We start from the raw sequence: 23947 nt of genomic DNA, 5'->3' as shown, positions 1-23947 counted from the left end.
GCTCAGTCAGTTATAATCTTTACCACACCGAGACTTCTCTTTCTGTTCTCCCACTGTGTTTCTACACCAATTCAAGACAGGCCACACACTTTACAGTCTGATATATTTCTGCACAACGGGACTGTGATCCATACATGATATTGGAGAGGCAATGGCCCAGTGGTATTATCACTCAATTATTAATCCAGATAATATTCTGGGGACCTGGGTTCGAATCCCGCCATGGCAGATGATGGAATTTGAATTCAATAAAAAAAATCTGGTATTAAGAGTCTACTGATGACCATGAAACCATTGTCGGAAAAACCCATCTGGTTTAATAAAGTCTTTTCGGGAAGGAAATCAGCAGTCCGTACCTGGTCTGGCCTACATGTGCCTCCAGGGCCACAACAATGTGGTTGACTCTCAACTGCTGAGCAAGAAATGGCCTAGCAAGCCACTCAGTTGTATCAATCGCTACAAAGTCTCAACAAAGAAATGAAACCACACGGAGCACCTGGCATCGACCGAGGCACCAGAAAAGACAATGGCAAAACATTGACTCCATCGACCCTGCAAAATCCTTCTTACTAACATCTGGGGGCGAGTACCAAAATTGGGAGAGCTGTCTCACAGACTAGTCAAGCAACTGCCTGACATAGTCATTCTCATGGAATCACATCACAGACACCATCATTATCATCCCTGCCGGTGGGACAGGACATATCCAGCAGAGATGGCAGCACAGTGGTATAAGCCGGGAGGCAGTTGCCCTGGGAGTCCTTAACATTAACTCCGGACCCCATGAAGTCTCATGGTCAAAGAAACCTCTTACTGGTTATCACATACCGTCCTCCTTCAGCTGATGAATCAGTACTCCTCCATGTTGAACAATACTTTGTGGAAGCACTGAGGGTGGCAAGGATGCAAAATGTACTCTGGCTGGGGGACTTCAATGTCCACCACGAAGAGTGGCTCGGCAGCAGCACTACCGATCGAGCTGGTTGGGTATTAAAGGATATAACTGCGAGACGAGGCCTGCAACCGGTGGTGAAGGAACCAACAAGACGAAAAAAAACATACTTGACCTCATCCTTACCAATCTTCCGGCTGCAGATACATCTGTCCATGACAGTATCGGTAAGTGTGACCACCGCACAATTCTTGTGTAGACGAAGTCCTACCTGCACATTGAGAATAACCTCCATCGTGTTGTGTGGCACTATCACAGTGCTAAATGGGACAGACTTTGAACTGATCTAGCAACTCAAGCTTGGGCATCCATAAGGCGCTGTGGGCCATCAACAGTGGTGCAACTGTACTCCAGAACAATCTGCAACCTTATGGCCTGACAAATCCCCCACTCAAGCATTAACATCAAGCCAAGGGATCAACCCTGGTTCAATGGAGAGTGCAGGAGTACATGCTAGGAGCAGCACCAGGCATACCTAAAAATGAGGTGTCAACCTGGTGAAGCTACCAAACAGGACTACTTGCATGCCAAATGGCAAAAACAACAAGTGATAGACAGAGCTAAGCGATCCCACAACCAACGGATCAGATCTAAGCTCTGCAGTCCTTCCACATCCAGTCGTGAATGGTGGTAGACAATTAAACAACTCACTGGGGAAGAGGCTCAACAAATATCCCCATCCTCAATGATGGAGGAACCCAGCACATTAGTGCAAAAGATAACAAAGAACAAAGAAAATTACAGCACAGGAACAGACCCTTCGGGCCTCCAAGCTGCACCGACCATGCTGCCTGACTTAACTAAAACCCCCTATACTTCCAAGGACCATAATCCGCCTATTCCCATCCTATTCATGCACTTGTCAAGACGCCCCTTAAAAGTCACTACCGTATCCGCTTCCACTACCACTCCCGGCAACGAGTTCCAGGCACCCACTACTCTCTGTGTAAAAAATCTGCCTTGTACATCTCCTTTAAACCTTTCCCCTCGCACCTTAAACCTATGCCCCCGAGAAATTGACTCTTCCACCCTGGGAAAAACCTTCTGACTATCCACTCTGTCCATGCCCCTCATAATCTTGGTGGCATCTATCACGTCTCCCCTCAACCTCCGTCGCTCAAGTGAGAACAAACTAAGTTTTTCCAACCTCTCCTCATAGCTAATGCCCTCCATACCAGGCAACATCCTGGTAAATCTTTTCTGTACTCTCTCCAAAGCCTCCACATCCTTCTGGTAGTGTGGCGACCAGAATTGAACTCTATATTCCAAGTGCGGCCTAACCAAGGTTCTATAAAGCAGCAGCATGACTTGCCAATTTTTAAACTCAAAGCCCTGGCCGATGAAGGCAAACATGCCATATGCCTTCTTGACTACCTTCTCCACCTGCATTGCCACTTTCAGTGACCTGTGTACCTGTATACCCAGATCCCTTTGCCTATCAATACTCTTAAGGGTTCTTACTGTATCTTTCCTATCTGTATTAGACCTTCCAAAATGCATGACCTCACATTTGTCCGGATTAAACTCCATCTGACATCTCTCCGCCCAAGTCTCCAACTGATCTATATGCTGCTGTTTCCTCTGATGGTCCTCATCGCTATCTGCAAATCCACGAACCTTTGTGTCGTCTGCAAACTTACTAATCAATCCAGTTACATTTTCCTCCAAATCATTTAAATATATTACAAACAGCAAAGGTCCCAGCACTGATCCCTGAGGAACACCACTTGTCACAGCCCTCCATTCAGAAACATACCCTTCCACTGCTGCCTTCTGTCTTCTTTGACTGAGCCAGTTTTGTATCCACCTTGCTAGCTCACCTCTGATCCCATGCAACTTCACCTTCTGCACCAGTCTGCCATGAGGAACCTTGTCAAAGGCCTTACTGAAGTCCATGTGGACAACATCCACTGCCCTACCCTCATCAATCACCTTCGTCACTTCCTCGAAAAACTCGATCAAGTTCGTGAGACATGACCTCCCCTTCTCAAAACCATGTTACCTCTCACTAATACATCCATTTATTTCCAAGTGGGAAGAAATCCTGCGTCAAAGAATCCTCTCCAATAATTTCCCTACCACTGAAGTAAGGCTCACCGGCCTGTAATTACCTGCATTATTCTTGCTACCCTTCTTAAACAAAGGAACAACATTGGCTATTCTCCAATCCTCTGGGGCCTCCCCTGTAGCCAGTGAGGATACAAAGATTTCTCTCAAGGTCTCAGCAATTTCCTCCCTTGCCTCTCTCAGTATTCTGGGGCATATCCCATCAGGCCCTGAAGACTTGTCTACTTTAATGTTTCTCAAGAACCCCAGTATCTCCTCCTTTTTGATCTCAACATGACTCAAACTATCTACACATCCTTTCCCAGACTCATCATCCACCAAGTCTTTCTCTTTGGTGAATACTGACGCAAAGTACTCATTTAATACCTCATCCATTTCCTCTGGCTCCACGCATAGATTTCCTCCCTTGTCCTTGAGTGGGCCAACCCTCTCCCTGGTACCCTCTTGCTCTTTATACATGTATAAAAAGCCCTTGGATTTTCCTTAATCCTGCTGGCCAATGCTTTTTCATGACCCCTTTTCGCCCTTTATACTCCTTGCTTAAATTTCTTTCTACTTTCCTTGTATTCCACACTTGCTTCGTGTGTTCCCAGCCTCCTAGCTTTGACAAATGCTTCCTTTTCCTCTTTGACTCGGCTGAAGTATTCACAGCAATCTTCAGCCAGAAGTGCCGAGTGGATAATCCATCTCAGCCTCCTCCAGTTGTTCCCAACATCTCAGATTCCAGTCTCCAGCCAATTCGAGGCTACTGATGACCATGAAACCATTGTCGGAAAAACCCATCTGGTTTAATAAAGTCTTTTCGGGAAGGAAATCAGCAGTCCGTACCTGGTCTGGCCTACATGTGCCTCCAGAGCCACAACAATGTGGTTGACTCTCAACTGCTGAGCAAGAAATGGCCTAGCAAGCCACTCAGTTGTATCAATCGCTACAAAGTCTCAACAAAGAAATGAAACCACACGGAGCACCTGGCATCGACCGAGGCACCAGAAAAGACAATGGCAAAACATTGACTCCATCGACCCTGCAAAATCCTTCTTACTAACATCTGGGGGCGAGTACCAAAATTGGGAGAGCTGTCTCACAGACTAGTCAAGCAACTGCCTGACATAGTCATTCTCATGGAATCACATCACAGACACCATCATTATCATCCCTGCCGGTGGGACAGGACATATCCAGCAGAGATGACAGCACAGTGGTATAAGCCGGGAGGCAGTTGCCCTGGGAGTCCTTAACATTAACTCCGGACCCCATGAAGTCTCATGGTCAAAGAAACCTCTTACTGGTTATCACATACCGTCCTCCTTCAGCTGATGAATCAGTACTCCTCCATGTTGAACAATACTTTGTGGAAGCACTGAGGGTGGCAAGGATGCAAAATGTACTCTGGCTGGGGGACTTCAATGTCCACCACGAAGAGTGGCTCGGCAGCAGCACTACCGATCGAGCTGGTTGGGTATTAAAGGATATAACTGCGAGACGAGGCCTGCAACCGGTGGTGAAGGAACCAACAAGACGAAAAAAAACATACTTGACCTCATCCTTACCAATCTTCCGGCTGCAGATACATCTGTCCATGACAGTATCGGTAAGTGTGACCACCGCACAATTCTTGTGTAGACGAAGTCCTACCTGCACATTGAGAATAACCTCCATCGTGTTGTGTGGCACTATCACAGTGCTAAATGGGACAGACTTTGAACTGATCTAGCAACTCAAGCTTGGGCATCCATAAGGCGCTGTGGGCCATCAACAGTGGTGCAACTGTACTCCAGAACAATCTGCAACCTTATGGCCTGACAAATCCCCCACTCAAGCATTAACATCAAGCCAAGGGATCAACCCTGGTTCAATGGAGAGTGCAGGAGTACATGCTAGGAGCAGCACCAGGCATACCTAAAAATGAGGTGTCAACCTGGTGAAGCTACCAAACAGGACTACTTGCATGCCAAATGGCAAAAACAACAAGTGATAGACAGAGCTAAGCGATCCCACAACCAACGGATCAGATCTAAGCTCTGCAGTCCTTCCACATCCAGTCGTGAATGGTGGTAGACAATTAAACAACTCACTGGGGAAGAGGCTCAACAAATATCCCCATCCTCAATGATGGAGGAACCCAGCACATTAGTGCAAAAGATAACAAAGAACAAAGAAAATTACAGCACAGGAACAGACCCTTCGGGCCTCCAAGCCTGCACCGACCATGCTGCCTGACTTAACTAAAACCCCCTATACTTCCAAGGACCATAATCCGCCTATTCCCATCCTATTCATGCACTTGTCAAGACGCCCCTTAAAAGTCACTACCGTATCCGCTTCCACTACCACTCCCGGCAACGAGTTCCAGGCACCCACTACTCTCTGTGTAAAAAATCTGCCTTGTACATCTCCTTTAAACCTTTCCCCTCGCACCTTAAACCTATGCCCCCGAGAAATTGACTCTTCCACCCTGGGAAAAACCTTCTGACTATCCACTCTGTCCATGCCTCTCATAATCTTGGTGGCATCTATCACGTCTCCCCTCAACCTCCGTCGCTCAAGTGAGAACAAACTAAGTTTTTCCAACCTCTCCTCATAGCTAATGCCCTCCATACCAGGCAACATCCTGGTAAATCTTTTCTGTACTCTCTCCAAAGCCTCCACATCCTTCTGGTAGTGTGGCGACCAGAATTGAACTCTATATTCCAAGTGCGGCCTAACCAAGGTTCTATAAAGCAGCAGCATGACTTGCCAATTTTTAAACTCAAAGCCCTGGCCGATGAAGGCAAACATGCCATATGCCTTCTTGACTACCTTCTCCACCTGCATTGCCACTTTCAGTGACCTGTGTACCTGTATACCCAGATCCCTTTGCCTATCAATACTCTTAAGGGTTCTTACTGTATCTTTCCTATCTGTATTAGACCTTCCAAAATGCATGACCTCACATTTGTCCGGATTAAACTCCATCTGACATCTCTCCGCCCAAGTCTCCAACTGATCTATATGCTGCTGTTTCCTCTGATGGTCCTCATCGCTACCTGCAAATCCACGAACCTTTGTGTCGTCTGCAAACTTACTAATCAATCCAGTTACATTTTCCTCCAAATCATTTAAATATATTACAAACAGCAAAGGTCCCAGCACTGATCCCTGAGGAACACCACTTGTCACAGCCCTCCATTCAGAAACATACCCTTCCACTGCTGCCTTCTGTCTTCTTTGACTGAGCCAGTTTTGTATCCACCTTGCTAGCTCACCTCTGATCCCATGCAACTTCACCTTCTGCACCAGTCTGCCATGAGGAACCTTGTCAAAGGCCTTACTGAAGTCCATGTGGACAACATCCACTGCCCTACCCTCATCAATCACCTTCGTCACTTCCTCGAAAAACTCGATCAAGTTCGTGAGACATGACCTCCCCTTCTCAAAACCATGTTACCTCTCACTAATACATCCATTTATTTCCAAGTGGGAAGAAATCCTGCGTCGAAGAATCCTCTCCAATAATTTCCCTACCACTGAAGTAAGGCTCACCGGCCTGTAATTACCTGCATTATTCTTGCTACCCTTCTTAAACAAAGGAACAACATTGGCTATTCTCCAATCCTCTGGGGCCTCCCCTGTAGCCAGTGAGGATACAAAGATTTCTCTCAAGGTCTCAGCAATTTCCTCCCTTGCCTCTCTCAGTATTCTGGGGCATATCCCATCAGGCCCTGAAGACTTGTCTACTTTAATGTTTCTCAAGAACCCCAGTATCTCCTCCTTTTTGATCTCAACATGACTCAAACTATCTACACATCCTTTCCCAGACTCATCATCCACCAAGTCTTTCTCTTTGGTGAATACTGACGCAAAGTACTCATTTAATACCTCATCCATTTCCTCTGGCTCCACGCATAGATTTCCTCCCTTGTCCTTGAGTGGGCCAACCCTCTCCCTGGTACCCTCTTGCTCTTTATACATGTATAAAAAGCCCTTGGATTTTCCTTAATCCTGCTGGCCAATGCTTTTTCATGACCCCTTTTCGCCCTTTATACTCCTTGCTTAAATTTCTTTCTACTTTCCTTGTATTCCACACTTGCTTCGTGTGTTCCCAGCCTCCTAGCTTTGACAAATGCTTCCTTTTCCTCTTTGACTCGGCTGAAGTATTCACAGCAATCTTCAGCCAGAAGTGCCGAGTGGATAATCCATCTCAGCCTCCTCCAGTTGTTCCCAACATCTCAGATTCCAGTCTCCAGCCAATTCGATTCATTCCATGTGATATCAAGAAATGGTTGGAGGCACTGGATACAGCAAAGGCAATGGGCCCTGATGACATTTTGGCAATAGTATTGAAGACTTGTGCTCCAGAACTTGCTGCTCCCGTAGCCAAGTTCTTCCAGTATAGTTACAACACCAGCATCTATCCAACAATATGGAAAATTGCCTAGGTATGTCCGGTACACAAAACGCAGGGCAAATCCAACCCCCAGCCAATTACCGCCCAATCAGTCTATTCTTGATCATCAATAAAGTGATGGAAGGGGTCATCAACAGTGCTATCAAGCAGCACCTGCTCAGCAATAACCTGCTCAGTGACGCCCAGTTTGGGTTTTGCCAAGGTCACTCAGCTCCTGACCTCATTACAACCTTGGTTCAAACACGGACGAAAGAGCTGAATTCTAGAGGAGAGGTGAGAGTGATAGCCTTGACATCAATGCCGCATTCGACCGAGTGTGGCATCAAGGAGCCCAAGGAAAACTAGAATCAATGTATATCAGGGGGTAAACATTCAGCTGATTGGAGTCATACCTGGTACAAAGGAAGGTGGCTGTGGTTGTGGAGGGTCAGTCATTTCAGCTCCAGGACATCTCTGCAGGAGTCCTTCAGGATAGTGTCCTCGGCCCCACAATTTTCAGCTGTTTCATCAATGACCTTCCCTCTGTCATAAGGTCAGAAATGGGGATGTTTGCCGATGATTGCACAATGTTCAGCACCATTCACGACCCCTCGATACTGAAGCAGTCCATGTTCAAATGTAACAAGATCTTGACAATATCCAGGCTTGGGTTGAGAAGTGGCAAGTAACATTCGCGCTACACAAATGCCAGGTAATGACCATCAACAGTAAAAGACACTCTCACCACCATCCCTTGACATTCAACGGTATTACCATCACTGAATCCCCCACTGTTAACATCCTTGGGATTACCATTGACCAGAAACTCAACTGGATTCACCACATAAACACAGTCACTTCAAGAGTAGGTCAGCGGTTAGGAATACTGCGGTGAGTAGACTCAAAGTCATAGAGGTTTACAGCATGGAAACAGGCCCTTCGGCCCAACTTGTCCATGCCACCCTTTGTTTTAAACCTGTAAGCTCGCCCCAATTGCCCGCATTTGGCCCATATCCCTCTGTACCCATCTTACCCATGTAACTGTTTAAATGCTTTTTAAAAGTCAAAATTGTACCCGCCTCTACTACTACCTCTGGCAGCTTGTTCCAGACACTCACCACCCTCTGTGTGAAAAAATTGCCCCTCTGGACATTTTTGTATCTCTCCCCTCACACCTTAAACCTATGCCCTCTCGTTTTAGATTCCCCTACCTTTGGGAAAAGATATTGACTATCCAGTTGATTTACGCCCCTCATTATTTTATAAACCCCTATAAGATTGCCCCCTCAGCCTTCTACGCTCCAGAGAAAAAAGTCCCAGTCTATCCAGCCTCTCCTTATAACTCAAACCATCAAATCCCCAGTAGCATCCGAGTAAATCTTTTCTGCACTCTTTCGAGTTTAATAATATCCTTTCTATGATAGGGTGACCAGAACTGTACACAGTATTCCAAGTGTGGCCTTACCAATGTACTGTACAACTTCAACAAGACGTCCCAACTCGTGTATTCAATGTTCTGACCAATGAAACCAAGCATGCTGAATGCCTTCTTCACCACTCTGTCCACCTGTGATTCCACTTTCAAGGAGCTATGAACCTGTATCCCTAGATCTCTTTGCTCTGTAACTCTCCCCAACGCCCTACCATTAACAGAGTAAGTCCTGCCCTGGTTCAATCTACCAAAATGCATCACCTCGCATTTATCTGCCATTTGTCAGCCCACTGGCCCAATTGATCAAGAATCCATTGCAATCCAAGATAACCTTTTTCACTGTCCACTATACCAGCAATCTTGGTGTCATCTGCAAACTTGCTAACCATGCCTCCTACATTCTCATCCAAATCATTAATATAAATGACAAATAACAGTGGACCCAGCACCGATCCCTGAGGCACACCGCTGTTCACAGGCTTCCAGTTTGAAAAAACAACCCTCTACAACCACCCTCTTGGCATCAAGCCAATTTTGTATCCATTTAGATACCTCACCCTGGATCCTGTGAGATTTAACCTTATGCAACAACATACTATGTGGTACCTTGCCAAATGCCTTGCTAAAGTCCATGTATACAACATCAACTGCACTGACTATCGATGGTTCAAATATCGCTGCTCGGGGTCCCGCAATTTCCTCCGTAGCTCCCAAATAGTCTTGGGATACACTTCACCAGGTCTCGGGGATTTATCTATCTTGATGCGCTTTAAGACTTCCAGCACCTCCTTCTCTGTAATACGTACACTCCTCAAGATATCACTATTTATTTCCCCAAGTTCCCTCACATTGGTGCTTTTCTCAACAGTAAATACTGATGAGAAATATTCATTTAGGACCTCACCCATCTCTTGTGGATCTGCACATAGATGACCACGTTGATCCTGAAGAGGCCCTACTCTCTGCCTAGTTACTCATTTGCCCTTTATGTATTTATAGAAACTCTTTGGAATTTTCCTTTGGCTTATCTGCCAAAACAATCTTGTGCCCCCTTTTTGCCCTCCTGATTTCTCTCTTAACTCTATTCCTCCACCCCCTATACTCTTCAAGGGATTCGCTTAATTCCAGCTGTCTATGCATGTTATATGCCTCCTTCTTCTTGACCAGGGCCTTAATATCCCCAGTCATCCAGGGTTCCCTCCTTCTATCAGCCTTGCCCTTCACTCGAAGAGGAATGTGCTTATCCTGAACTCTGGTTAACACACTTTTGAAAGCCTCCCACTTACCAGACGTCCCTTTGCCTTCCCACAGACTCCCCCAATTAATTGTTGTAAGTTCCTGCCTGATACCATCAAAATTGGCCTTGCCCCAATTTAGAATTTTAACTTTTGTGCCAGACTTATCATTCTCCATAGCTAGTAACTCACCTCCTGACTTCCCAAAGTCTATCACCACAAGGCACAAGTCAGGAGTGAGATGAAATACTCCCCACTTGCCTGGATGGGTGCAGCTCCAACAACACTCAAGAAGGTCGACACCATCCAGAACAAAGCAGTCCGCTTGATTGGCATCACAAATATAAACATCTAGTCCCTCCACCACCAATGCTCAGTAGCACCAGCGTGTACTATCTACAAGATTGTAAGATGCAGCAAATCCATCATTTGGATGAACTCCATAGGATACACTGACATTATATTAAACCTGAAAGCACACGGTCAATTTGCCAATTAGGTTAAGGTTGAGGGAGGGTCTAGGATTCTTCTTGTTTTTGTGTAAATTTTGCAAATCGTGTAATGCTAAGAATTTACATTGTGCTGTTAGAGTTTTCTTTCCATAGCATAGTATTGTAGTGTCTGTGTTTTATTGACTGAGTTTGGTTGGAGTTATTCTTAAATAAATTATTTTAAAATTACCTTTGACTATCTCTCTCTCTCTCATCATCCATCTTGGTGAGTCACTAAAAAGCCAGAACATAATTCCGGGGTACAGAACCATAAAGGGGCTGAGCACTCCAAAACTGCTCACTCAAGGGGGTCTACTGGTCAGGAACAAACAGTGGTCCCTCCCTCTCTCTTGCGAAGCTGTCCCAGCATGACACTTCTGGGTTGTGAGTTGAACACCGGCAGGAGAGAGACACCCATAGTTATCAGTGGCATCTGAGACCCGTCTGTGCGGAGAGTAAAAGCACCTTTACAAGTTGCACTGCAGCAATTCACCAAAGACCCTTAGATAGCACCTTCCAAAGCCACAAGCACTTCCATCTAGAAGGACAAGGGCAGCAGATCCATGGGAACACCACCACCTGCAAGTTTCCCTTCAAGCCACTCACCATCCTGACTTGGAAATATATCGCCATTCCTTCGCCGTTGCTGGGTCAAAATCCTGGAATTCCATCCCTAACGGTACACGGTACAGGGTGGCACGGTAGCACTGTGGTTAGCACTGCTGCTTCACAGCTCCAGGGACCTGGGTTCGATTCCCGGCTTAGGTGACTGTCTGTGTCGAGTTTGCACATTCTCTTCGTGTCTGCGTGGGTTTCCTGCGGGTGCTCCGGTTTCCTCCCACATTGCAAAGATGTGCGGGTCAGGTTGATTGGCCATGCTTAAATTGCCCCTTAGTGTCTTGAGATGTGTAGGTTAGATGGATTAGTGGGTAAAATATGTAGGGATATGGGGGTAGGGCCTGGCTGGGATTGTGGTCGGTGCAGACTCGATGGGCCGAATGGCCTCTTTCTGTACTGGAGGGTTTCTATGATTTCTATAACGGCATTGTGGTCAACTCACAGAACATGGACTGCAGCGATTCAAGAAGGCAGCTCACCATCACCTTCTCAAGGGCAAATAGGGATGGGCAATAAATGCTGGCCATCGAGCGGCACCCATGTCCCATGAATGAATAAAAAAATCCTCCTATATGAGAAGCTGCTGTGTTGTATATAGATTGAACAATATTGTTTATGTTGACCTGACACAAAGAATAATGGGAAAGCAGCAAGGGAGGCAGGAATTTAAAATAAGTGGCTGCCCAAGAGGGTGGAACACGTTAGTCTTGCAGAGGTTGCTGTGGCAGGGTTGTGTGGTGTCGTGGTCACTGTTCTCCTGAAGGCTGGGTAGTAAACTCTTGCAACTCGGCCAACGTTGTCGTTGATACGCTGCAGGAAAGGATATCCCGAGCTACCAAATAAACCTGTTGGACTTTAACCTGGTGTTGTGAGACTTCTTACTGTGTTCACCCCAGTCCAACGCCGGCATCTCCACATCATGAACTTTAAAATAAACAACTTCCTTAGGCACACAGCCAGCATTCAGACACACCTGTATGGCTTTGTTTTCCAAGAGGGTGGCATTACAGAGAGTAGCATTTTCTTTAAAACATTGTAAAATGCAGATACAGTTTGAGAACGATATTCTGTTACACTAGGAGTAAAAAGTGATTTTAAAAAGTCCCCCTCCCCAAATGCTGCACATTTATACAAAGTAGCATAAGTTTCAGAGTCCAACATTTTATACTACATTATTTTACAATTGCACAGTAAAAGAAGCAAAGAGGAACAGACAATAGTCAAAACTACTCGTTGGGTCTCCACAGGTAACTCCTTCAGTGAGACCAATTGGAACTGATATTCTTTGAAGGTCCCATTCAGTTTCATTATTATTCACAACTGCTGCTGGTCATACAGGAAGCAGTGGTCTCAATGCAAGTGTCTGCTGTATGGGACATATTGTTACATCATTACCTGTTGCCTTGTAGTAAACGTTGGGCTGCAAACGGGGAAAGAGCTATTGATTTGCTCCATGACATCCGGAAGGTCTGTACTCGTGTCCTGGGGCGGAATCAATGAATCATCTGTCTGCGAGCTGAAGCCCACATTCCAGGTGTGACCATTTCCAGCAAGCTGAAAGGGAGCAGTTGGAGAAACCGAAGGAACTCCATTCAGCTTCGATTCTGTTAATGGCTCTTCCAGGAGTTTTCGCAGTCGGCACAACTGTGACTCCAGTTGTTTGTTGTGGTCCTCCAATATCTGCATTCTGGCCTCAAGTCGTCCCTTGTGTTGCCGTAGGAGCTTAGCCTCAGCCAGGAGCTCAGCATCATGATAGTTCTGCTGGTTTGCTGAGAAGGTTGGCGACGGAAAGGGTTTTTGCAGCAGACCCTAAGAGATATAAAATCCCCTCCCCTCCCACTCCCCCGCCCCCCCCCCCCCCCACCCCACCTCCACAGAGGATGGGACGTCAGACCCTCCCACCTCCCACCCCCGACCAGTGGATGACCTGCGTCCCGCCCCCCCCTCCCCTCCCACCCCTCACCCCCGACCAGTGGATGACCTGCGTCCCGCCCCCCCCCCCCTCCCACCCCCCACCCCCGACCAGTGGATGACCTGGGTCAGAGAGCCGTTGCGGGCTCTGAACCCGCTCTTCGGAGGCTGCAGCGGCGGCTGCGGATTTTTATTTTGCAGGTCGATTAGAGCGCGGACGCGGCTTGGGTCAGAAGACGGTAAAGTGGGATTTGGCGGTAAGTTTGGGCGCACGGTTCATTCAGTCGATTTTAAATGCATGCAAATGCAGTTAAAACGGCGGGCCGCCCGATTCGGGCACACGCCGGACCCGTGCCCGAATCGGGTGTTCTGCAAGGAATCGGGTGCGCACCGCGGTATAGGCCCGACGCCCACGGGCGCGACGTTTTGGTAAAATCGGACCCACTGACACTTCGGTGGGTCCAGTTAGTGGTGAGGCTTCTGGGTCACTCTCTGGTGAGCATGACACATCTGCTGTTGTACATTGAATGGAGGAGGGAACGTCTGAGGCCTCTCCATGCAGGGGTCTGCTGGAGGCAAGGACTCAGCTGGCCCCAGGCTACATGCTGGGCCTTTGAGATCATTTCTCCCTCAGCTGCTGGAGATGCAGCAACAGAGCCAGGGAATGCAGGAGGGGCTGATGGCCACACTGGACCAACTGCGAGGCTGTTGGGAAGAGTCTGAAAGCTTTCAGGTGGACCAGCTATTGCCTGTCTTGTTTGCTTCCCAGCTCAACACTGCAAGGGTGGTGTCTGCAGTGGAAAGCCTGGGGCAGGGGATTATCACCATGAGTGTCAGGCTCCAAGCGATTGCTGAGTCACAGTGGGCCACACCTGAGGGACTGAACAGGCTTCTCGAGATTCTGCAGCCCATGGCTGAGAGGCTCGAGGGCTCGTAGGATACCCAGTGGGACAAAGCTGAGACACAGCGAGCTACGGCAGCAGCCCTTGAGAACATGGCCCAGTTGCAGATGGCCATGGCTGAGGGCTTGCAGAGCATGGCCCAGTCTCAGAGGGGACTTGCTGCGGCCATTGACAGATGGCCGGCCACCATGGGTAGGACACAGGTGGTCCTCCAGGACTGACAGGGCCAGATGACGCCTGAGCTTCTGGAGCTCACTGCAGAAGGACCGCCATCACATGGAGTGACCCGTGGCCCACATGAACCGCAAGGGAAGAGGAAGGGCTCAAGCCCATGGTGGGGCCTTCCAACCAGGGGACTGTGGCTGTGGCTGCACCTTCTGACTTCCTCCTTCCTGACTCTGGGGCATCTCAGGGCCATCGGGATGTAGCGGGTGTCATGGAAGCCAGACACCTGGAAACCGGCCAGGGCCTCCCGAGGATGCCCACCATACGCATCACAGGCAACGGGGTGAGGTAGGTAGCTGGCCCTATCGACCTCCGGTGTACATTTTGGGGAGTCACTGAGACTTAATGGTGGTTAGGATGTTGTAGTTGCACTGAGAGGCACGGGTGAAGGGCTGTGCTTGTTAAATAGATATTTAAGCACCTTAACGTTTTCACAAGATTTATGTCAGAACTTATCATTTAAACACCATTATTGCAATTATTAAATGTTTTTCACCACCCACCTGTGACTAATTTGTCTCAAATAGGAATCCTCTTCCATTGATGATCGCCGGAGCGATGTTTCATGTTGTCGTCAGTTTGGAGGCCCCTCAATGCTGTGTCACTGAGAAAAGGAAGCCATTGGTTCCCCAGAACCCACGAGTGATTCCCTCCATCCCCCACCCCACTCGTACCACATGGATGGGGGTTTCAGATTCCTTACCCACTACACAGATGTGGGCCCAGGTGCCATTGTGCACGTGGAGCTCCAGTAGGTGTCAGACTAGATTGCACCAGGGCATCATCATATTGGTGCTTAGCGAGTTGTCATCACCCTCCTGCCTGTCAAAAAAACTCATTAACACAGCGTACCCAGGCCCACCACTCTGGTGTGGCAATGTTGCAGGAGATAGAAGGACTTTTGGGGTGGGGAGGGGGGTGGGGGGGCGAGGGGAGGGGGGGGGGGGCGTGGGAATGGAACCCACAGACTCGGAGGCCACTGGCTGCAGCGCTGAATTGCCTGGTGATTAGGACCTCCCTTACCGTCCTCGCATGCCTCATTTGAGCTGCCAACCCTCCAGTGCCTGGGTAGTGTTCCAAGGTGTGCTCTTCTTCATCTTCCCCCTCCCTCCTGCTGGTCAGTCTCCACGTAATCCTCCTCCGCCAATAGGTCACCTCTCTGCAGAACCAGGTTGTGCAAGGCACAGTACACGACCACAATACGGGAACAGGCCACAGGCCTGTGTTGGAGGGCCCTGTCTGAGCGGTCTGGGCACCGGAATCTAATTTTAAGGAGCCCGATGCACGTCCCCACTATCCCGCAGGTGGCTACATGAGCCTTATTATAGCGGGTGTCTGCTTCTGTCACAGGCCTCCGCACAGGCATCATCAGCCATGTCTGAAGTGGGTAACTCATATCACCCACGAGCCGCCCCCGCAGCCTGGGCTCCTCCTCAAATGCCTCCGGGATATCAGAGCTCCTGACAATGTTGTGCACGCTGCCTGGGTGTCTTGCGCAGACATGCATAATGTTCATATTATGGTAACACACCAGTTGAACATTCAGGGAGTGGAACCCCTTTCTGTTGATGAATCTTTGTGGATCAAAGTCATAGAATAGAAGTCATAGAAACCCTACAGTACAGAAAGAGGCCATTCGGCCCATCGAGTCTGCACCGACCACAATCCCACCCAGGCCCTACCTCCATATCCCTACATATGTACCCACTAATCCCTCTAAACTACACATCTCAGGACACGAAGGGCAATTTTTAGCATGGCCAATCAACCTAACCCGCACATCTTTGGACTGTGGGAGGAAACCGGAGCACCCAGAAGAAACCCACGCAGACACGAGGAGAATGTGCAAACTCCACACAGACAGTGACCCAAGCCGGAATCGAACCCAGGTCCCTGGAGCTGTGAAGCAGCAGTGCTACCACTGTGCTACCGTGTTGCCCCCTGTGCTACCATGCCGCCCCCTGTAGGATCCTATAGGGGGGTGTGAGGGCGACGTGTGTGCAGTCAATGGCCCGCTGTACATTAGGCATCCCCACAATGGCTGCGAACCCTGCAGTCCAGGCTTCCTGATGGGCCTGGTCCAGGTTAAATTTGATGTACTGCCCTGGCCGGGCATACAGGGCTTCTGTGACCTGCTTGACACAGTGTGCACAGCTGACTGGGAAATGCCACATGCATCTCCGCTACGGGTCTGGAAGGAGCCAGTCGCATAAAAGTTCAGAACGGCCATCAATTTGACAGTCACCGAGAGTAGGTACTCCCCCCTGCCCCTAGGTGCCAGGTCCTGCAACAGGTGGCACAGGCATTGCACTGTCTCCTTTCGGAGGCGGAGACATCGGCGGCACATGGTGCCCGACATCTGTTCAAATGACACTCGTGCAAGAAACTGCCAGACTCTCTGCTCCCTCCTTCTCCTGCGCACCCCCACCACCACCCCCCGGGAGAATGGCAGCCACCTCCTGCCCCTGTTGGTCGTCTCCTTCTAGTCCTGCAAGTGGTAAGGCCTGGGCCGCCTGTGCCCGCAATTCTTCATCCGGCTCCTCCTCCTCAGCTCCAGCAGCAACCAAAAGAACAGCAAGATCGATTGGTTACATTGCAAAAGCCATCTCGTCACTCTGAAGGGGCGGGGGATGGGGGTTGGAAATGGAGAGGAACACATGTAGAGGCTAAGGAATGCTGCTTCCCCCGAGCACATCAACAGTCACTGTCCATACTGCCCATTCCCCCAGCCACATGCTCCCCAAAATCACAGCACTGTCCCCCCTGCAATTCCCCAACCACATGCTTCCCAGAAGCATAGCTCCTTGAAAAGTTGAGAGGCTGCAACAGTGTAATTTGCAAGGGCTTTGTGCACATCCTTCAGCTGGAAGAGCGCTGAGTGCACTAGGACCCAGCAGCACTGGAAGACCCGAGGTCAATACTGAGGCCCGGGTCTGTGCTGCAAATCGGACTTCGGAGACCCTGCTGAGCAACAGCCCCCCATCCTCCACACACTCACAGAGCCGCCACCAATCCGAGAAAGAAAATGGCCACAACGCAAAGACACCCTTAAACAACAGAGAGCTGTTGAACGCTATGCATTTACCTCCTCACTGACCCTCACTGATGGAGCACCCGAATCGGACTTTTATGGAGCATGCCTGTTTCGTGCCAATTCCGGATTGGCGAATGCGGTGGTAAAGGGGGGAGTCCTGGTAAAGTTGGGCGTGCAGTGCATTAATTCAATTTAAATGCATGCAGAAACGGGCACGGATCGCGCTACTCGCGTCATGCCTGACTTTACCAAGTTTTTGCACCCACAAACAGGCGCAGCCTGATGATAAAATTGGGCTCATAGAGGTTTACAGCATGGAAACAGGCTCTTTGGCCCAACTTGTCCATGCCACCCAGTTTTTACCATTCAGCTATTCTTGCGTTTGGCCCATATCCCTCGAGACCAATCTTACTCATGTAACTGTCTAAATGTGTTTTAAAAGACTAAATTGTATCTGCCTCTACTACTCCCTCTGGTCGCCATTCACGACACTCACCACCCTCTGTGTGGGAAAGAAATTGCCCCTCTGGGCGCTTTTGTATCTCTCCTCTCTCACCTTAAACCTATGCCCTCTAGTTTTAGACTCCCCTACCTTTGGGAAATGATGTTGACTTTTACCTTATCTATGCCCCTCATTATTTTATAGACCTCTATAAGATCACCCCGAAGCCTCCTACGCTCCAGAGAAAAAAGTCCCAGTCTATCCAGCCTCTCCTTATAACTCAACCCATCAAGTCCTGGTAGCATCCCAGTAAATCTTTTCTGCACTCTCCCTAGGTTAATAATATCCTTTCAATAATAGGGTGACCAGAACTGTGCACAATATTCCAAGTGTGGCCTTACCAATGTCTTGTACAACTTCAACAAGACGTCCCAACTCCTGTGTTCAGTGTTTTGAAACCAAGAATGCCGAATGCCTTCTTCACCACCCTGTTCACCAGCAACTCCGCTTTCAAGGAGCTGAGAATCTGTACTCCTAGATCTCTTTGTTCTGTAACTCTCCCCAATGCCTACCATTAACTGAATAAGTCCTGCCCTGGTTCAATTTACCAAAATGCATCACCTTGCACTTATCCAAATTAAACTCCAGTTGCCATTCATCAGCCCACTGGCCCAATTGATCAAGATCCTGTTGCAGTCCGAGATAACCTTCTTCACTGTCCATTGTGCCACTAATCTTACTAACCATGTTTCCTAAATTCTCATCCAAATGTTTGATATAAATGATAAATAACAGTGGACCCAGCACTGATCCCTGAGGCACACCACTGGTCACAGGCCTCCAGTTTGAAAAAAGGACTCTAAACCACCCCTGTCTTCTATCATCAAGCCAATTTTGTATCCAATCAATTGGCTACTTCGTCCTGGATCCCGTGAGATTAATACTTATGCATCAACCTACCATATGGTACCTTGTCAAAGTCCATGTAGACAATATCGACTGCACTACCTTCTTCTACCTTCTTAGTTACCCCTTCAAAAAACTCAATCAAATTTGTGAGACATGATTTTCCACTCACAAAGCCATGCTCATTATCCCTAATCAGTTTTTGCCTCTCTAAATGCCTGTAGATCTTTTCTTTAGAATACCTTCTAACAACTTACCCACTACAGGCATTAGGCTCACCAGCCTGTAGTTCCCAGGCTTTGCCCTGTAGCCCTTGTTAAACAAAGGCACAAAATTTGCCATCCTCCAATGTGTGTGTCTGTGGTATGCATGTGTATGGATCTGTGGTGTGTGTTCTTTTTATTCATTCATGGGACATGGATGCCACTGGCTGGCCAACATTTATTGCCATCCCTAGGTGCCAGAGGGCAGTTGAGAGTCAACCACATTGCTGTGGCTCTGGAGTCACATGTAGGCCAGTCCAGGTAAGAATGGCAGATTTCCTTCCCTGAAGGACACGAGTGAACCAGATGGGTTTTTCCAACAATTGACAATGGTTTCATGGTAATCAGTAGATTCTCAATTCCGGATTTTTTTTATTGAATTCAAATTCCACCACCTGCCGTGACATGATTTGAACCTAGGTCCCCAGAACATTAGCTGAGTTTCTGGATTAATAATTAATTAATAGCGATAATACAATTTGGCCATCAGCTCCCCATATGTGTGACTGTCTGTGGTGTGTGTGTATGTGTGTGTGTGTGCATGTATGGATCTCTTATGTGTATGTGTATATCTGTGATGTGTGTATTTGAGGTGTGTGTGCATGGATCTGTGGTGTATGTGTACATGGGTGGCACGGTGGCACAGTGGTTAGCACTGTTGCCTCATAGCGCCAGGGACCCGGGTTCGATTCTCGGCTTGGGTCATTGTCTGCGTGGAGTTTGTACATTCTCCCTGTGTCTGTGTGGGTTTTGTCCGGGTGCTCCAGTTTCCTCCCACGTCCAAAGATGTGCAGGTTAGGTGGATTGACCATGGTAAATTGCCCCTTAGTGTCAGGGGGACTAGCTAGGGTATATGCATGGGGTATGGGATAGGGCCTTGGTGGGATTGTGGTCCAATCAGACTCGATCGGCCGAATGGCCTCCTTCTGCATTTAGGATTCTATGAGTGTGTCTTTGTAGTGTGTGTGTTTCTATGTGTGTGTGTGTGTGTGTGTGTATATGTGTGTGAATCTGTGGAATGTGTTGTGTGTGCGTGTGCGTATCGATGGCGTGTGTATGTCTGTGGTGTGTGTATACCTGTGAGTGCTGATGTGATTTTTCTCAGTGAGCACATAGATGCAATGGTGGTCAGCTGGACTTTCAATATTCTTTCAGGCTGTCTGTGGATATTTATGTTCTCATGTCCTGAAACAAACCATCAGTCTCTGAAACTATTTGGAGCATTATGTTACAATTTATCAGGTTGTCAGGATGTCACTGATGGACTGAGCCTCCTCCCTCCATATTGCCTGTATCACCCTCTTCTGGGACTGTCTTGGTTGTTGAAGAGCTGGTTTCTCCTTGTTCTACCTCTGTCAGCAGTTCCCTCAGGGGTCTGTGAGTCTGGGTGCTTGAGTCACAGCAGAAGATCCACTTGCTGCTGCTCCTATTGTTTCAAATTGCTCCATAATTTGATAATCCATATGGGCTGTGACGGCAAGCTGAAACACCGACTACAATCAAACAGATTAGGTGTGAATTTCCAGCAGTGTCCTGTGGACAGTTATAAGTTCTGTTGTGCTATACTAGATGAATGGAGTAAGATCCATCCACAGCACGTTGCGTTGTGGTCAGTCAGTGCCAGTGATATTGAACAGTTTCGCATTCCTCATCAAAACTGAAGAAGTTTTTGTCAGGACCTCCCTGCAGCCAGTTTTAAGGACAATTAAGAATATCTTATGGAATGAGAACCAATGGCGACCAATAAGCAACTTTTAAAGTGGATTTGATAAATGAGCAGAATTTAGTTTAAAAAAATGAAGAGATGCCAGAAAATCAGAGTGGTGATGGTCTTAGTTTACTCTCCCAGATGTTTTGACAGAATATAAGGGCTCACCGATTTAAGAGATGAGGAAAAATAATTCCTGACAGAGGATGATGAGTCTATGGAACTCTCCCTGAAAAGGCAGTGGAAGCAGAGACTATGAATAAATTTAAGGCAGAGCGAGATAGATTCTTGATAGGTGAGAGGGTGAAAGTTTGAGTGGTCAGTGAAAATGTGAAGTTGAGGTTACAATCAGTTCAGGCATGATCTTACTGAATGATGGAGCAGGCTCAAGGGCTGAGCTATGTACTCCAGCTCCAAGTCATAGGTTTGTTAATGAGTGGTTCATTTGACCATTTCAGGATCAGAGAATCACAAAATCTTTACAGTGCAGCAGGAGTGGCCGTTTGACTCATCGGGGTGAATTTTACCGTCCTGCCCACCATGAGAATCAGAGTGAGCAAGAGGAAAGGTCCATTGAATTCAGGTGGGATTCTTTCAGGTGAGCAAGGCAGGAAAATCCCTCCCATCGAGTCTGCACCGGCTCTCTGAAAGTGTATTTTAAATAGACCCACCCTCCTGTGTTATCCCTGTAACATTGCACATTCTTTCTTTTCAGATAGCTTGATTGAATCTGCCTCTCAGGAAGTTTGTTCTTGACTCCAATCAACTTCTGGGTGAAAATATCACTTCTACTCTTTTTGCCAATTATTTTGAATCTGTGCCCTTTTGTTCTTGATACACTGTTGAGTGGAAACAGTTTCTCTCAATTTACCCTGTCCATACTCCTCATGATCTTAAATACCTCTTTGGCCTTCTTTTCTCCAAGGAAAACAGTTCCACACTCTCCAATCTATTCTCATAGCTACATTATCCCTGGAACCATTCTTGTGAATCTCCTCTGTACTCTCTCCAATGCCTTCACATCCTTCCTCATGTGGGACACCCAGAACTGGATACAGTATTCCAGATGAGGCCTAACTAGTGCCTTATACAAGTTCAACCTGACTTCCTTACTTTTGTACTCAATGTCCCTACTAATTGTTTTAAGGTGACAACTTTGTATTCGATGTAATGTGGCCAATGGTAACAAGCTGTAAGGGTCAGCTGACCCAGTAAACCATGGAACCAATTACAGAATGATGTGATGTTCAGCTGACTCAGTATAAATAAGAACATGTTGGGAATTGTGGGGGACTTGGATTGGCCCAAAGCGAGGCCCCAAAACTGGAGTATTGAAGTTTCTTTATTAAACCCTTTCTTTGACTTATAAGTTGGAGGAAGTTTTGTTACATTTTTATTGTCTGCATTTGGAGAGTTCCTTCTGAAGAAACACGAATAAAACCTAGGATAGGAGATGCTTTATTAATTGCTCTCTCAACATGCCCTGCCATCTTCCATGCCTTATGTCTACATACACCAAGGTTCCTTTGACCCTGCATCTCCTTTAGAGTTAGCACTTTATTGTGTATTGTCTTTCACTATTTGTCCTCCCAAAATGAATCACCTTACATTTCTCTGCAGGTATCTTCATCTGACACCTGTGTACCCAATCCATGAATCTGCTTAGGTCCTTCTGAAGTTCAAGACTATCCTCATCACAGTTGACAATGCTTTCAATCTTCATATAATCTACAAATTTAGGATGCCAATTCATAGAAACATAGAAAATAAGAGCAGGAGGAGGAGGATATTCGGCCCTTCGAGCCTGCTTCACTATGATCATGGCGATTATAGAACATAGAACATAGAACATTACAGCGCAGAACAGGCCCTTCGGCCCACGATGTTGCACCGACCAGTTAAAAAAAAAAAAACTGTGACCCTCCAACCTAAACCAATTTCTTTTCGTCCATGAACCTATCTACGGATCTCTTAAACGCCCCCAAACTAGGCGCATTTACTACTGATGCTGGCAGGGCATTCCAATCCCTCACCACCCTCTGGGTAAAGAACCTACCCCTGACATCGGTTCTATAACTACCCCCCCTCAATTTAAAGCCATGCCCCCTCGTGCTGGATTTCTCCATCAGAGGAAAAAGGCTATCACTATCCACCCTATCTAAACCTCTAATCATCTTATATGTTTCAATAAGATCCCCTCTTAGCCGCCGCCTTTCCAGCGAAAACAATCCCAAATCCCTCAGCCTCTCCTCATAGGATCTCCCCTCCATACCAGGCAACATCCTGGTAAACCTCCTCTGCACCCTCTCCAAAGCCTCCACATCCTTCCTGTAATGTGGGGACCAGAACTGCACACAGTACTCCAAGTGCGGCCGCACCAGAGTTGTGTACAGTTGCAACATAACGCTACGACTCCTAAATTCAATCCCCCTACCAATAAACGCCAAGACACCATATGCCTTCTTAACAACCTTATCTACTTGATTCCCAACTTTCAGGGATCTATGCACACATACACCTAGATCCCTCTGCTCCTCCACACTATTCAAAGTCCTCCCGTTAGCCCTATACTCAACACATCTGTTATTCCTACCAAAGTGAATTACCTCACACTTCTCCGCATTAAACTCCATCCGCCACCTCTCGGCCCAACTTTGCAACCTGTCTAAGTCTTCCTGCAAACTACGACACCCTTCCTCACTGTCTACCACACCACCGACTTTGGTGTCATCAGCAAATTTGCTAATCCACCCAACTATACCCTCATCCAGATCATTAATAAATATTACAAACAGCAGTGGCCCCAAAACAGATCCCTGAGGTACACCACTTGTAACCGCACTCCATGATGAATATTTACTATCAACCACCACCCTCTGTTTCCTATCCGCTAGCCAATTCCTGATCCAATTTCCTAGATCACCCCCAATCCCATACATCTGCATTTTCTGCAGAAGCCTACCATGGTGAACCTTATCAAACGCCTTACTAAAATCCATATATACCACGTCCACTGCCTTGCCCCCATCCACCTCCTTGGTCACTTTCTCAAAAAACTCAATAAGGTTAGTAAGGCACGACCTACCTGCCACAAAACCATGCTGACTATCACCTATCAATTCATTACTCTCCAAATAACTATAAATCCTATCCCTTATAATTTTTTCCAACATCTTGCCGACAACAGAAGTGAGACTCACCGGTCTATAATTCCCGGGGAAGTCTCTGTTCCCCTTCTTAAACAATGGGACAACATTCGCTAACCTCCAATCTTCTGGTACTATACCAGAGGCCAACGACGACCTGAAGATCAGAGCCAGAGGCTCTGCAATCATTTCTCTTGCCTCCCAGAGAATCCTTGGATAAATCCCATCCGGACCAGGGGATTTATCTAT

The sequence above is a fragment of the Mustelus asterias genome, chromosome 4, assembly GCF_964213995.1.
Source record: "Mustelus asterias chromosome 4, sMusAst1.hap1.1, whole genome shotgun sequence".
NCBI lineage: Eukaryota > Metazoa > Chordata > Chondrichthyes > Carcharhiniformes > Triakidae > Mustelus > Mustelus asterias.
The sequence above is the reverse complement of the archived record's forward strand: the minus strand, read 5'-3'. Positions refer to the sequence as shown.